This window comes from Hordeum vulgare, chromosome 4H (assembly GCF_904849725.1).
Source record: "Hordeum vulgare subsp. vulgare chromosome 4H, MorexV3_pseudomolecules_assembly, whole genome shotgun sequence".
Classification (NCBI taxonomy): Eukaryota; Viridiplantae; Streptophyta; class Magnoliopsida; order Poales; family Poaceae; genus Hordeum; species Hordeum vulgare.
Window position 1 is genome coordinate 351,092,570 of NC_058521.1, and position 14,512 is coordinate 351,107,081.

Consider the following 14,512-nt stretch of genomic DNA (forward strand, 5'->3'; position numbering starts at 1 on the left):
CCAGTTATTAGTTCGTTTCTTTGATGTACTGAATTCTTGTAATGGATGGAAATATGTGTTTTGTCAAATGTTTTCCTCTTATTTTCTGTGACTTGATGCATATTCAATGGAGTGTAGCAAGCGAGCAGAAGTTATAGGTACAAGAATATTTGTCGGCGTGTGAATGTTCATCCCTTCATTTAGTTGTATCACAGTATAAGCAATGAGCTGACTGATTCATCTTGGTTGTTAGTTGCTTAATTAGTACCAGCAATGAGCTCACTGATTCATCTTGGTTGTTAGTTGCTTAATTAGTACCAGCTGTAGCATCGGGTGATACAAAATTCCAGTAGCATTTGAAATCACGTGGGTAACAACTAAGTATGCAAACCCACATAAGCCTTGATAATAGTATATTCACCAGAAGAAAATAAACAGTTGTTTGTTTGTAAGCTTGTAGCTTTGGAAGCTTGCAGCAACAGCAGCATGTTCTTGTTTCTCAATAACTGAATATTTGAATCACACATAGGATATGCAGATCACCAGGAATGCCATGGATCAACTGTGTTAAATCATGCATTAAAATAGGACCTCAAAATACCAAGAACTAGGCAATACAAAATTTGTTTATTTCTAATTTTCCATGCACAAAATAGTAAATCCACTTGTCTCTGGACACTATACTCAGTAGCAATGTACAGTTCAAATTCCGAACTCTGAAGCTACACACACACTCAATAGAGAACAATTAGATGGATTGGCTCATAACCTACAATCTGCAAGTACCCAAGTACTACAAACAGTGAACAGGAACAATAAATCCAAAGACGTGCTCCTTGTTTGCTATGCAAGAGTTGCCAGCCACACGACTCCCGCTTGCAGCAGGTGTACGCCGTCAGGTGGAGGAGCAACCGCTGGATGTGGGCGCATGTAGTCGATCGTGTGCAGGTTGCGGTCGGCGGCCTACTCGGCGTTGGGAACCGACAAGAAGGCGGGCCGTCTAGGAGTTTGGCCAAACGTGGTGGATCTCGCCGAGGCCGTCGAAAGGATCACGTCGCTGTGGAGCAGTTTGAGGCGAACGGATGAGGTGGCAAGCCAAGCGCAGTCACCTTCGAAACGATCACTGGGCAGTGGAGTCGTTCGACGCGGACGACCAAGTGCGGCTGCCGTCGACGTATTGACCTAAGGCGCTGCCATGGAGCGACTGGACGAGGTTCCAGATCAAGAAATTGAGATTTTGGCAAGGTGTGCTTCAGCTGAGGGGGTTTTGGAAAATTAGCCGACTTAATAGTGAGCGCGGCGGGCGTGTTTTGGCAACATCCTGTTCTTTTGACCCTACTAGTTAGCATGCACCTGCAATGCACGATTAACCGAATCTCTACTATTAAAGCAGGATCGAACGTCGTGATGGTTCGACCAAACCGATGGTTCGACCTCTCGATCCCACCTTCCTTCGTTCGACCTCCCCCTCCCACGTAAAAAAAACTGTCACGTTTCCCACCCCACCTCTCCCCACCCCTCGTTCCCGATCTGGTCTCTCTCCTGCGAAAAATCATCCCACCAGAGAGAGGAAGGAGAACGACCCGGAGTAGAGCAGCCCGACGTCGGCGTCGAGGCTGAGGCACGAGACAACGTCGAAGTGCCGCAGCCAGACGGAGCTGTGCCGGCAGCGCGTCTTGATGTAGTGCGACGGCCTGACGGATCTCATGAGAGAGTCCCCGAGCTTCGAGAGCGAGCCGACGCGCTTGTGCATGGCGGGGTCGCCGGTGGATGTGCGCCACACGCGGATATTCCGTGGCGGACGCGGAGAGCCTGAAGGCGCGGCACACCAGGCGCGGCCACCCCCGCCGCCGACGGTGCAGTCGGGACAGGAAGAGCAGGGCCGCGGGCGCCAATGCAGGGGCCGACGAGGGTTTCGAGGAGAGCGCCCGCCCCGAACCCGACCCCCACCCCCAGGCGAGCCAGGCGCGGCCACCCCCGCCGCCGACGCTGCCGTCGGGACAGGAAGAGCATGGCCGCGGGCGCCAATGTAGGGGCCGACGAGGGTTCCGAGGAGAGCGCCCGCCCCGAACCCGACCCCCACCCCCAGGCGAGCCAGGCACGGCCACCCCCGCCGCCGACGCGGCAGTCGGGATAGGAAGAGCAGGGTCGCGGGCGCCAATGCAGGGGCCGACGAGGGTTCCGAGGAGAGCGCCCGCCCCGAACCCGAACCCCACCCCCAGGCGAGCTCCGATTCCATCGTCCTGTAATCTGCTCGAGTTGCGCCTAATGCCACGATTTATTGCATGTGGGGGTGGAGTATGTGCCGGAGAAGCCTCACCTCGGCACCGACAACCCCCTCCTCCTCGGCGCCTTCGCGTCCGTCGAGAAATTCAGCCTCACGGACCACACCGCCGCTGCCCGCGTCGAGGTTTTCGGGACCACTATTTTCATCTAACACATGGTTATGCAGATTCGTTTTTCAATGCTAACGACGGAAATCCAACCTGACTATATGCTTGCTATGTACACATTTTAAAAAGGTTCTTATGAGGTCAGTGTAACTACATTATAATTTAGAATGCCAGTCTTATACTCAATTGTAGCAGGTTCCTGGGATCACAGACTTGGGTTTGATGCCAAGGAAGGTATCTAAAGTTGCCATTGTTGGTGGTGGACTTATGTGTTCTGGAATCGCAACCGTGCTGATACTGAGTCATTATCATGTTATACTCAAAGAAGTCGATGAGAAATTCCTAAACGCAGGAATGGACAAGATCAAAGGTAGATGATGGCTTAACATTACCTCATCACTTCTTATCTGAATATTATTTCATCTTGATGTCCATACTAACATGAAAATGGAAGGAGTGCCTAACTATAATACTTCGATCAGAAAACTTGCAGAGTCGTGTGAGGAAAGGAAAATGACCAGTGAGAAATCTGAGAAGACACTCTCACTTCTTACAGGTGTCCTCGATTACTATAAATTCAGGAGTGTAGACTTAGCAATCGAGGCGAGTTATGTATCTAATTACCTTACATCTGTTGCATCAAGCAAAAAATGGTAGGAGAGAGCCCTACTGGAATATATCGCTTCCACTGTTTTAGTTAACCCGGTTATCCTTATGCTGCTTGTTCAGGCAGTTGTCGAGAATGTGAAGTTGAAGCAGCAGATTATTACTAAATTGGAGCAACACTGTCCTTCCCATTGTATTCTTGCCACTAATACTTCCACAAATGATCTTAACCTAATCGCGGAGAAGACAAATTCCCAAGACCGCATTGTTGACACACACTTCTTCACGTAAGGAAATGCTAATCAAATTCAGAATAAATTCCTTAGTTGTGATTCCTGAACTACTTCCTAAATTCCTCAGGCAGCACTCTTGCTTGTTGATCATGGAATGGATGTTTACAAGATCGACCAGGTTTGTACTGAATTCGGGATGCCAATTGGTCCATTCAGGTACTTAGACAACAAAAAATATCTTTGCCAGTATCTAATCTCTCTCACTTGCGATGATTCAAACGGGAATGCTCATAAGTGAGACTATCAGCATCATTTCGCTTGCCTCATGCACTTATGCTGATCAAATCGTGTTGAATCACGCACCATTTTCATTTAAAGAGCTTCTGTGTAGAATGACATATTTGGTTGGTTTTGGAGTTGCTCTAGCCACAGGCATGCAGTACCTTGAAAACTTCCCTGAGCGGGTGTACAAGTCAATGCTGATTCCTCTCATGATTGAAGACAAAAGAACAGGTAAACTATTCATTTATAACTTGCAACGTTTCCTTGGTTCCCATTGGTGAGTATGCTTTTCTTGTTTCTGTTGCTGTTCCACACGTGAAGCCTCCAAAAGGGGTTTTACAGGTATGAGGGTAAGAGGAAGGCGAGCCCTGATCTTGAAATCATGAACTATGTCGAGGAGTCAAGGAGAATTGCCGGAGCCACACCGGATCCCGAGGTTTGGTTTCACTTTCCAATGTTTTTACCTACGTTCCTTTTTTCTTCACTTTAGCAACATCGTCTTTTCTTGAGGGTTTGTGAAAGAAAAAAATAAAACGTCAACATATGCTTCCTGGTGCACATTTTAAAAAGGTTCTTATGAGGTTAGTGTTGACTTGTAGATAATACGTGTTGATGGTCAAATAAGTAAGGCAACTTTCTAATTAACCTGGTGTGTTTGGTGAAATCTCATTATTTGGTGGACTAGATATAACCTAAACAAGTTTCAGTATTGATGGCAGATAGATTATCCCATTTATGCATACATGTATTTGGAGTGAATGGATCTCTTACTCTCCATGCACACCATATTTCAGTTGAATGCAAAATGTTGCTAGATATCATAAATACCAATGGACATTTCTAATCATCATGATTCTTGTGCATGGTGGCAGTTGCTCAAGCTTGACAACAGCACAATAGCAGAGATGGTGTTATTTCGGGTTATCAACGAAGCATGTCGAGTCCTGGGCGAGGGTATTACCTTCAAAGCCTCTAATCTCAACATCGCCTCCATCTTCGGCATGGGTTTCCCACCGTACAAGTGTTGTCTCCGAATCATCCATAATTTTGAACGCTAATAAGATGATTCGTCGAGCTCCCTGACTGCAACTGCTGAAGAAATCAATTGTGAAATGCAACCAGGGGTGGCATCATGCACTGGGCGGATTCCATCAGCGCAAGGTGCATTTGCACGATGCTGTCGGAGTGGGAGATGAAGTATGGACAGTTCTTCAAACCTTGTAGCTACCTGTTAGAGAGGGCAGCTGGAGGTCTTCCTCTGGTAAGAACAATGTCTAGGCACACTACAGTTTGGTTCTTCAGATATCCCAATTTTTTTTGTGAGACTTGTGCGTGTGTTTTAATTATTGTGTCCTCATAAGAACCTTTTAAGAATGTGCACTAACCTTGTAGTTAGACTGGAGGTCTTCCTGGTGCACATTTTTTTGTGAGACTTGTGCGTGTGTTTTAATTAAAATAGTGACCTATCAGTAGTTAAATGCAGAGTATTTGGTCTTTGGGATACATGTGAAACAGAATTGTCAGATTTTAGTCCACATGGTCTATTTTTTCCTTCATAAGTACATACTCTATACATCATATAATTCCATGTTGTCTTGAAGTTCTCTCCTGCAAATTAAATAATGTAAAGTGTACAATTCCTGAAGTAGACAAGGAGCTAACCCCATGTTTCTGCTCAAACTCTCATACCATGTAAAGTGGGAATGTGGAATATGATTTTTAGAAAACCAAAATATGTGCCATTCTGATCTTGATTACCTTTTACTTCCAAAATATTATGTGTGAGGATGCCGAGCAACCATGAGCGCCTGTCGGTGTTGTTTGGCTGCCTAGGGAAGGACGGCTACACGAAGTTCCGCCACTCGGACGAAGGGCACAAGTCTAGTGATCCATTGAAGGCCTTTTGTGGGGTGGAGAAGGATGATCGCCGTTCGTAAGTCAAGCTCACTTCACCTTGGGTGGAATTGACCAGCTGCTCCACTCGACGACCTTATGACATTTCTCTGTTTAACATGTTCACGTTTCTCCCTCTTCTGCTTCCCTTCCTACTCCATCTAACTAATCATGTTTTTGCAATTTTATGATTGAAGGATTTCAGTGGTACATATGAATCTTAGCTGAAATTTTGTCGAGGGAACAGAAAAAACATACCGCAGTTGGTATGTCGGTGTACTGTTGTGGACAAAGCAAGGAATTATGCTTGCCTCCACCCTGAGATACCTGGTGGATTTTCATAGTTATATTTTTGAGTTTTTAAGTTGGGTTACATTTTTGATTTGCTGCAGTAAGTAACTTGAAAGAAAAGAAAATCAGTTGGAACAAGGAGGCGGACAGACATTGGTCTTCGAGTCTCCTTTCAATCATCAATTACCAAAGCTTCATACTAGCATGAGGCATATTTTGTCAAGATAGTCAATCTGCTTTTACTCTAAAGGCATGGATCAGTGGAACAGAATGACCAAGGAAAAAAGAACGAGGATAAAATAATCTAGGATTGCCATGGGAATAATCTGGGCTCCACTTAACTCATGATTCGTATCAATTGGTTTTCAAAATTTACATTTAATACCTCAAATGATCTAAGCTTCTATGTTTTGTCTTTTACATTTCTTCTGTTGTAATTAGGTTTATTCTCTGACAAAAAAATAATGATCAATTACTCGGTCCTGAAATCTGGGCTCCACCAGGTGCCTCGTCAGATCTAGGCATAGGTCGGGGATGTAAAGGGTGATGGAAAATAGGAGTAGAGCCGCACTCGCCTGATTCACACAGCCGACATTCGTCACCACCGCCGATGGCCACCGGTGACGACAATAGGGTGGTATTGGGCATGTGAACTTGGCTACTAGGATTGGGGGTGTCCCGTTGTCATTCCTTGGAGCGACAAGGCAGTCAGGAGCTCCCTCTTTTTATGAAGATAGAGCTGGCGTCAAGAAGGAAGGAGCATGGTAGAGAATCATGTTGTTATGAATGAAAATTACATGACATCATGATCGACGAATGTTTCTCAATTCAAGCAATTATTTTAAAACTATTAAAGGAGAATCTACAGTCATGATGCTTCAACCTCACCCTTCCCACCTTCACTCGTACAAAAAAAACCCAGAAAAAGGGCAACAACCGCCAGTCCGTCAGGCACGCACGCACGCACCCATCTCCCCCAACCCCTCGCGCCCCCAGTTCCGTCTCTCACCGAAAACAATCATCTGCGCGCGCAATGCCACGATGAGCCGCCCTTCTCGGCAACCGTCAGCTGCTCATCGTCATTGCTACCTTGTTCTTCCCCTTGTTGTCGCGGTTGGGATCACCGGTGTGGGAGGAGCCGTAGCCCGCGGCACCATAGAAGCTTCACTCATCAGACAACGTGACGGTGAACCGGTCGGCGAAGAATACAGTGGTGCCGAGCGCCGGAGTGCGGCGGCACCTACTCGGACGCAAGCATCAGCAACGCCGCCGTCCTGCACTCCAACGCAACGACGCGGTAGTTGGCGCTTCCCCTCCCCTCCCATGCCATATCTCCTGGAAGAGAGATGTTCACTTATATATCAACGTTTGTAATGTTTGCAGCGATGAGAATTTGAGCATAATATATTCCTCTCCTTGCGCCCTTTTAGTTGCCTTTCCTTTTAACTTTGGCTACATTGAAGGAATATAATGTGCCATGGTAACCCAAATGTGAATTAGCTATCATGAAAACCACTTCAAAGATTATTTTAAATTTTGTAAGTGGCATTATTGCGGATCTTAAAAGGTATATATTTAACACATTTGATGTTTACCCCCGTTGCAACGCACGGGTATTTAGCTAGTAATTTATAAATTGCTTTTTATATTAAAATTTTAGTATATATATATATATAGGTATAGCTGCAAAAATATTGAAACACACACAATATACACATTACTTGCACTCCATTGAAAAATTGAAAACAAATGTATTCAGTGGAATAATAAAAAAATGTTTGGAATAACATAAGACAAGGAGAAATATTGGGCTCACTTGAAGGTTGCGGCAAGCTGGAATGAATCCTAACTTCTTCACTTGATGCATCATATCTAGCTTCGATGTCTGAAAAAAGGCTTAAAATACACATAATCTGGCAAGAACAGGACACAACCTGGTATTTCAAAGGAAATATATACAACATGAGATCTTTTGGCACTTGCATATAAAGGTTGAGGTATCACCTCCAGAAACTCCAAAAAATCAAACAGAAATCCATTATGAGGAACTGCAAATCACAAAAAATATCAACAGTCCCAACATATATAACCAGTGAATGGAAACGGTAGTGTAAAATCATAATAATAGGTAGGTCCTTTGCTGAGCACAAATCATAATAATCGGTTGACGTGAAATTAAAGCTTCTAGAGCTACCTCACACGTGAAGAATTGTGGCTTATTAATGGGGTATGCCGGTCTTGTGACATCCTCAGCTTTTGCTACAGTGAGCATTGTAATTAAGCTACAGTGATGACCATGATCAGCAACAAATCATTTTGCTAAATTGGATATGATCAAGTTGAAATTCATATCTCTTTTCAAATTCCACGTAAAAAGCCACTTGAATTATATGGAAATAAAATAATTCCCCAAACAACATCGAAAAAATGTTGGTGTGGACCCCACCATCAAAACAGAGTCATTTTTGCATTTAAAAGTGCTCTTAAATTCCATGGAAAAATCCAAACATAATCCAATGGGCCCAATTATTTTTGTGGTCATTCAAAATACTATAAGATATGTGTTGGACCATGTCACACAGTTTTGCTATAGGTAATAGTTGCTAGAATTAAATAAAGCAGAATTTTTTTTGCTCCATTTGTACAAGAACATGCACATATTTTTTGCTCCATTTTTATTCTTCTTTAACAAAGCTTGCTGTGACAGCCCCATGCCGACGTTCTAGAAGATTCCCCTTCTATTCCGTTTTCGTCACGTGTCTATTTTCTTTTGTCGCATCATCACCGCATCGTGCGCATCATGTGCATTGCATCGGCATCCCGTTGCCGCCCGTTTTCAAAACTTGCATCCGTTAGTAGTTGCCGGTTCTCGTCATTGTCTGTTCTGAGCCCGGCCGCACACGCACGCATCCGCGGCACCGTCGTAACCCTGTTTTTAAAGCGTGTATAAAACTTTCTCCGATTGAGCTGGAATTTGTCGTGCGGTTTTATTTATATACAGATAGGCCGCCTATCGAATTTCGTCGCGATCGGAGACCGTCTGGTACCCGAACGGTCGACTGTAGTGGCACCGTATTCGGGCCACCGTCGGACGTTTGTCGGTGTTTTAAAATCTCGTTGCCGCGCCTCCCGTTCTCCCTCTCGTTTACGGATATCCCCTCTACACGGCCGCGTACCCATACCCGCATTCGGAATCATCTGAATCCGACCGCGCGGTTGAAACCGGGGCGGAATTTCGCTAAACCTAGCCCCCCCCCCCATTTCTCTATATATATAGTCCCGTGTGCATTTTTTAGGCAGCCAACCCCCTCTGCCTCGGGATCCGCGTGCCTACCCCCGAAACCCTAGCCGCCTCCCACCAGCTCCCTCCTCCCACCTCCAGCGCCGCTGGCCCGCCAGGCCCGATCCAGGCCCGCTTTGGGCTCAGATCCGCCGCCCCCGCGAGTTCCCCCAGCTCCAGCGCCATGGCCTCCCTCCCGAGCTCCCTGCCCGAGCCCCACGCGCCGCCGCCCGCGAGCCTAGCGTCCCAGCGCTCGCGTCCTCCGCGCCGCCGTAGCCTGCAGCTCGTCGGAGCCCTGCGGGATCTCCTCCCGAGGCCGGATCCTCCCTGGTTTCTTCGGCCGCCGCCGCCTGCTCTCTTGTCGCTGTTCGGCACGTCGGCGACCCCTCGTGACTCCTGTGATGCGTCTGCAGGCCGCCCCGCGCCGGAACCCCTCGCCTCGGTCGCCGTTCCCCGCCGTTCCATGCCTCCCCGATCTAGGCGGGATCGGGAGGTTGCCGACGGGAGGCCTCGTCCCCTCCGCGTTGACCGGCCGAGGTGGGCCTCGCCCGACAACCCGGCTGCCTTGCCACTCGGTCTCCCCGCGGCCCAGGTAGCCCAGCGGCCCACTCCGCCCTGCGCCAGCAGGCCTCCTGCTCCTCAGCCGACCAGGCCGGCCCGAGTTAGCCCTCAGGTGAGCTATCCCCCGTCTGCGCGCCTTTTAATAATGTAGTGCCCCTGTTGGGCCCATTAGTGATTTAGGATGTTTTTCGGAATTATAATAGATTCCAGAAAATAGACGGTTATTAAAACGCGTGTATTTTTAAATCCGTGTGTCGGATCGGAGAGTATTATATATGTAAAACGTGTAGTTTCTCGCGCAGAACCCGATTATAAGACTTGCATATTTGTTTGACTTCGTTTGAGCCGCCATATGCATAGATGTATGTGCTGTCCTAATAGGTTTCGACCCGTATTAATTTCTCGTGCGTGTCCGGACTGTTCGTATACCGTAGATTAAATGCCCATGTTTTAGGAATCATTTTTGCATGTATTTTAGAGCGGTCATTTGTATTTTTACGTGTAGAGATTTGCCGGTAGTTTATTTTCCCGTATATAGGTGTTTATCTCGCATTAATGTGTGGCATTATTTTGTGTTGCAAACCCCACATATTTTATATGTTTCCGGGGTAGAAAAATCCCATGGATTTTTCTGTGCAATTAGTTTTAGCTTTCTAGTAAGTTAGTTCGCGAGATATTTTGCTATGTTGCCCTTTTGATTAATTCGTAGGATTTATTCCGTACGTCGTTTGACGGAGTTGTCAACTAGAGAGTTGATCTTGGATGTTTTGTTTAGCCGCTGGTATTTTTGGTTGCAATAGAAATGCATGTTTAGGTGTGTTTTGATAGCCCTCAAGTTGCTAGAAATAGTGCTGTTTTAGAGGAGCTGGAATATTTCTAAGTCTGGAATCTGTTATTATTTTGTTGCTGTCGTGTCTTGCTTGCATCTTGTGATCTGTAGCTCTTTTGAGGTTGGTCCAATGGAGTTAGTTGTACCCCTTGTGTTTCTCTAGCATGCTGTAAATTTTCGTGCCATTTGGATTCCTGTAGCTATAGGTTTTGCTGCTGTCTATATAGCTTCAGATCGAAAACTGCACTTTCATGAGGTGTAATTTTCACTAAGTCTGAAATAGTGTGTGGGAAGCCATTTTGTGTCTTATTTCCTAGTGCTCCTTGCTGCCATGCTAGTTGTTGTTAGCTGTTTGTAGTAGAGCTTCTTGCCCTCTTCCGTGCCATGCCTTGCTTGAGCATATCGGAGTTGTGTAGCCCGTAGTTGTGGGGCGTAGGAAATGCTATGTGGCTGATTTTGGCAGATTGTAGTCATTTCTTGTTTTGCTCGTAGTTGTTGAATCGTAGCTCCGATTTGATCGTGTTCTACATGAAACTTGCTTATAATCTCGTGTAGTTTCATTTTCTCTTGCTGTTTGCATGTTTTGAAGTGCTCGTATCCGCCGTTGCACACATATTGCATTCATGCCATCATATCTTGCGATGCTTGTAACTTTTGATCCGTAGCTCCGTTGGAGATGTTCTTTATGTGTAAGTTGCTTGCCTTGACGTGTAGAATCACGTGAACCTATTTGTTTTGCTGTTTAACAACTAATTAAATGCATTAGTTTAGATCTGGACAGAATTGTAAATTAACATGTGAGGTCGTTTCGGAGTCGCTATATGACATTTCTGACCTCATTTAAAATACCTAGATAGGTAGTTTAATTACGCTTCACCTCTTGCCATGTTTAACCACATTTAATATTGCCGTGTATCTAATAGGGATATAACTAAATAAATTAACGTGGAGTTTCGTCAATATGCAACTCGTTGCATATTGAACTTCACTTAATGTGTAGTGTTTGATTGTGTGAATTGTCATGCCGTGACTTGCATATATTCAGCTGCTCATGCATCATTTGAGTTGTGCATCTGTGGTGAATTCCGTGTGTTGATTTGTGTTTCCGGTTTGCTTCGTCTCGATAGAGTTCCGCAGCGTGCCGGATTGTGAGGACCCGTTCGACTACGTCGGTTCGTCTACTTCGCGGAGGCATTCTTCTTCCAAGCGGGATCTCAGGCAAGATGATCATTTCCCCAGATACCATTACTATCATTGCCATGCTAGTTATTTCGATGCTATCGATTATGTCTCGTTGCCTACCACATGTTAAATATGAGCCACTCAACAATGCCATGAAACCTTCAACCTGTTCAACCTAGCAAACCACTGATTGGCTATGTTACCGCTTGCTTAACGTTGTGTTAGCGTTGCTAGTTGCAGGTGCAGTTGCTTCCATGTGAAAACATGGGTTCCTTGTCTTATCACCATATTAATGTTGTTTAATTTAATGCACATATATACTTGGTAAAAGGTGGAAGGCTCGTCCTTTCTAGCCTGGTGTTTTGTTCCACCTTTGCCCCCTTAGTTTCGGCTACCGGTGTTATGTTCCATAATTGAGCGCTCCTAACACGATCGCGGTTGTTATGGGGACCCCCTTTATAATTCGTTTTAGATTAAGACTGGTCTGGCAAGGCCCAACTTTGGTACTACATTTGCCTAAACACCTAATAAAATTGCATAGGGACTTTCCGGACCCCGAGGATAATTTAATCAACCCCCAGGCCAGTGCTCCTCATGAGTGTTGGTCCAAATTGGCAGACTACGGGGCCACCGCGGGGCAACCCGAGGTTTGGTTCTCCTAGTGTGACCCATCCGTCATGTCCTGAGAACGAGGTACGCGACTCCTATCGGGATCGTCGACACGTCGGGCGGCCTTGCTGGATTAGTTTTGCCTTTGACGAAATAGCTTGTGCATCGGGATTCCGGTGATGCTTTGGGTAAACTCAGAGTTGAGGTTTTCCACTAGGGAATCCGACGAGATCGCGATCTTCGTGATTGAGGATTTCTATGCGGCTTGTGGTAATTTGTGATGGACTAGTTGGAGCACCCCTGCAGTGTTAAATCTTTCGGAAAGCCGTGCCCGTGGTTATGTGGCAACGTAGAAACTTTATTTAACACTGGTTCTAGATAACTCGAAGTTAATTAATTAAAATATGCCAACTGTGTGCGTAACCGTGACTGTCTCTTTCATGAGTTCCTTCTCCGATCGAGGACACGGTGGGGTTATGTCTGACGTAGGTAGGTGTTCAGGATCATTCTTTTGATCATCCATAGTTCACGTCCGTTATGCGTAGATCTTCCTCCTCTTATTTCTTGTAATCGTAAGTTAGCCACCAAATATATGCTTAGCCGCTGCTGCAACCTCGCCACTTAACCATACCTCACCCATTAAGCTTTGCTAGTCTTGATACCTTTGGAAATGAGATTGCTGAGTCCCCTGTGGCTCACAAATTACTACAATACCAGTTGCAGGTACAGGTAAAGGTTACTCGATGCGAGCGCGATGGTTGTTCATTTGAAGTTGCTTCTTATTCTTCTTCTTCTTCATCATCGATCTAGGATGGTGTCACGCCCAAGATGCGACCCTATCCTCAATTTGGCACGAGGGCCTCGTCAGGGATAGAAGCGCATCTCGTCGTGTCGCAAGAATGGATATCGTTACAAGTACATGTACTGAAAAGAAAAGATATATAAAATTGGCTTACACTCGCCACAAGCTACATCAGAGTCACATCGGTACATTACATATTCATCAAGAGTAAGAGCAGGGTCCGACTACAGACGAAAATAAACGACAAAAGAAGAACGACGTCCATCCTTGCTATTCCAGGCTGCCGGCCTGGAACCCATCCTAGATCGATGAAGAAGAAGAAGAAGAAGCAACTCCAAATGAACAATCAACGCGCTCGCGTTAAGTAACCTTTACCTGTACCTGCAACTGGTGTTGTAGTAATCTGTGAGCCACAGGGGACTCAGCAATCTCATTTCCAAAGGTATCAAGACTAGCAAAGCTTAATGGGTGAGGCATAGTTAAGTAGTGAGGTTGCAGCAGCGACTAAGCATATATTTGGTGGCTAACTTACGAATATAAGAAGTAAGAGGGGGAAGATCTACGCATAACGGACGTGAACTACTGATGATCAAAAGAATGATCCTGAACACCTACCTACGTCAGACATAACCCCACCGTGTCCTCGATCGGAGCAAGAGCTCACGAAAGAGAAAGTCACGGTTACGCACACAGTTGGCATATTTTAATTAAGTTAACTTCAAGTTGTCTAGAACCAGTGTTAAACAAAGCTCCACGTTGCCACATAACCGCGGGCACGGCTTTCCGAAAGATTTAACCCTACAGGGGTGCTCCAACTAGTCCATCACAAATTACCACAAGCCGCATAGAAATCCTCAGTCACGAAGCTCGCGATCTCGTCGGATTCCCTAGTGGAAAACCTCAACTCTGAGATTACCCAAAGCATCACCGGAATCCCGACGCACAAGATATCTCGTCAAAGGTAAAACTAATCCAGCAAGGCCGCCCGACGTGTCGACAATCCCGATAGGAGCCGCGTATCTCGTTCTTAGGACACGACGGATGGAACTAGCTACGGGGGCCAAACCTCGAGTTTCCCCGTGGTGGCCCCGCAGGCAGACCGTTTGGGACCAACACCATCAGCACTGGCCCCCCCTGTTTATGTAAAATTACTCCTCGGGTTCATGACGCCCTATGCATTTCAATATTAACAAAGTTATTATGTTGGGCAAATGTAGAACCAATGTTGGGCCTTGCCGGACCAGCTTTAATCTAAAACGAATTATCAAGGGGATCCCCATAACAACCTCGATCGTGTTAGGAGCGCTCATTTATGGAACATAACACCAGTAGCCGAAACTAAGGTGGAACAAAACACCAGGCTAGAAAGGCTGAGCCTTCCACCTTTTACCAAGTATATAGGTGCATTAAATTAAATAGCATTTAATATGGTGATATAACAAGGAACCCATGCTTTCGCATGGAAGCATCTGCACCTGCAACTAGCAACGCTAACAACAGGGTTAAGCAAGCAGTAACATAGCCAAACAGTGGTTTGCTAGGTCGAACAGGTTGAAGGTTTCATGGCATTGT

The 14,512-nt window shown here is 45.9% G+C and overlaps 1 pseudogene; it reads left to right on the forward strand.

The window, feature by feature from the left end:
• The first annotated feature begins 1,749 nt into the window (after positions 1-1,749).
• Positions 1,750-5,610, forward strand: LOC123450517 (annotated as a pseudogene).
• The last annotated feature ends 8,902 nt before the right edge of the window (positions 5,611-14,512 follow it).